Below are 2741 nucleotides of genomic sequence, written 5' to 3'. Positions count from 1 at the left end.
AGAGCAGCCAAAGTATAACTGGTAGACCTTCTTGATTTCACTTGTGATGACACGTTGCTGAGCTTTGGTGGTAAATGAACCACAGACATAACAAAATATATCAGGACTGTTCTTGCAATGCCTTGACATCCTGAGTAGAATTTGATGATGACTTGGCACCTTAAACAGAAAGTAAAATTTATGAAAAGAAAAGATTATGAAAACATAAAATTACAGAAAAACTGTGCCTGATAGAAAGAAACCGATTACATTTTTGAAATCCACAGACAAAACTACATATAAAACACCATCTAATATCCCTGATGAAAATTGGCTGTTGACCAGTGTAATTAAATACTTTAAGAAATCTACGGAATTGGAAACACAGTTAATTATATACCGTTATAAACTGTGTTAAATATAATTCTTACTTAGTGTTAGCTTACAAAGCATGAATAAAAAAATTTTTTAGTGTCAGGAACGTAAATCTCAAAGATTTTTTATTATGTATTTGTTGTTATGTGAAGGCGCGTGGCCTAGTGGTTAGTGTTGCACTGACAATCGTGGGTTCGATTCCCGGACCGGGCGGCGCGTTATGTTTTTGAGCAAAACACTTCATTTCATGTTCTTCTGAGGGTAATGGAGTAGCCGAATTTTTGGCACGTCAGCAGAGATGCTTTACGGTATATCTTTCGGTTTTCTACTTTCTGAGTTCAAATACCACCTGCCTGGAGAAGGCAAAGGGGGGGAAAAAACTCTAGTTTTTATACCCAGTCTAGTAATGGTAGCCTAAGTTCTAGTAATCTACTCAACAGCAACAGGGGAGGGTTAGAGCCCTCCCAGGTCGTATAATGAATGCTGGAGAAGGTTCACCCGCACAGGTTGTTTTGTTGTATTCGATGTGTGCTGGGATTCCTCATAAGAAGAGAAGGCGATGAACTTGATAGATACTCCTTTAAGTTTGTCGCCTTGGATCCAGGTTTTTAGTTGATTAATATAGGGTTGTAAATAATTGATTGGAACTTTTCCAATCAGTTATTTTCCTGGCAATCAATTAATTTTGATTAGGATGCAGGCCAATCAGTTATTACAGTTAATTGCAATTAATTGTCAATTATTTTGCCGAACGTAAAAATGCCATATATTTTGGGGTGTTAGCTTCGATTTAGATAAGAACCAAAATGATACGAAAATAAAAGGCACGTTTTATAGTTTCAAAAAAAATTATTATTAGAAAACGTTCAAAGTTCAGTTTTATTGATTTAGAATAGGGAACAAGCAATATGTATACTGACATTGTACAGTAGTTGAAAAACAAATAAATTGAAGGTCTTTAATTGAAAAAGTTTCTCAAACGAGTAGCACGATTAAAACGTTCTGATATAGCAAAAGGTCATGAACGATAGCAGATTTCTGAAACTAGGTCTTCATCCCAGAAAGTGCGATTGACTTTTAGAAATAATTGCATTTCTAAATTCGTTGGTATTAAGTATTGCCGAAAATCATTAAAAACGTATCCTGCTCAGCTGAAGAAACGTTTCAAGATGTTGGACGTTGGTAACAAAAATCTACAGTTCGGATATTGTTGAGATGAAATTTTATATTTTTTTGTGTTTCTTCAAACAAATGAAGCAAAATTATCATCTTCTCCAAGTAAATAAGACAGTTGTGATGTGTCTTTCACCACTTTCAGCTAGTGTAGAGCAGCCACTTCATCCGCAGTTGGCTCTGCTACTGCATGTTGTAAAATTTTCACAACTCCACTTTCAAAATTTGGGCTGTGCACTATGGCTGCCGATGTAAGCAAGTATTTTTTAAAACTCCTTGTAAGAATACAATGCGAGAATTTCATCAAAAAGAATTCGAGCATCTCCCAAATCTATTTCTCTTCTTTGGAAGGCGATTTTTACTGAGCGTAACTTTCCTAAATTGTCTTTTAGAGTCTGCAGTTCATTATGACTGCGTGGAGTCAACAGATAATCAACCAGCTTTGGATCGCCTTGAAAAGAGTCTAAAAACGGCTTGATTTGGATGTACCTCTCAATCATAAGTACTGGACCAACGGCTTTTATTTTTTTTTGTATAGGTTGCAAAGGCGTTTTTTCCCGAAGTTTGCCCTCAAGTTTTAATAATTTTAGCTTGACCATCAACATATTACTCTTATCAAACAGAACTTCCTGCTTGTCGAGATAAGCAGAAACAGCTAGATTGAATTTATGAGAGGCACATCCAATCAATGTTATTCTACACAAATTGGCTATAGATTTATTCACTTCAGTATTATCTCCGGTAATAGCTACAGCATTTTCTAAATATTTTTATAGACACTTAACACATACTCTATAAATTCGACATAATCAGAAGCAGTGAATGATGTTTCACTTGCCATTGGCGAAAATGCCACCAACATAGTACAATAGTCATTTTGATAATTGCACGAATGAAATGCAGAAAGTCCAACCGTCGATTACCAATGAAAATTTACTTGGAATTTCATCAGATATTTTCTTTTCCACTTCTTGAGTAAGTTTCTCCATGGTATTTCTTTAAGGTCACATCCCTCATACCCCCAAGTTTGTATACTTACGAGTCAGTGAGTCTTCAATTAAGAAATATGGTTTTAAAACAACACATACCCACTCAATCCAACCATAAACATTTGAGGCCGAGCGACTGACCAAGCTACTTTTTGGTGATAGAAAACTCAATAAAGATGGTTGTCCAGTTGTTTTTTTTTCTTTTTCTTTTTCTTTTTTCTGGGT

The sequence above is a fragment of the Octopus bimaculoides genome, chromosome 6 (genome assembly GCF_001194135.2).
Source record: "Octopus bimaculoides isolate UCB-OBI-ISO-001 chromosome 6, ASM119413v2, whole genome shotgun sequence".
NCBI classification, from domain to species: Eukaryota; Metazoa; Mollusca; class Cephalopoda; order Octopoda; family Octopodidae; genus Octopus; species Octopus bimaculoides.
The sequence above is the reverse complement of the archived record's forward strand: the minus strand, read 5'-3'. Positions refer to the sequence as shown.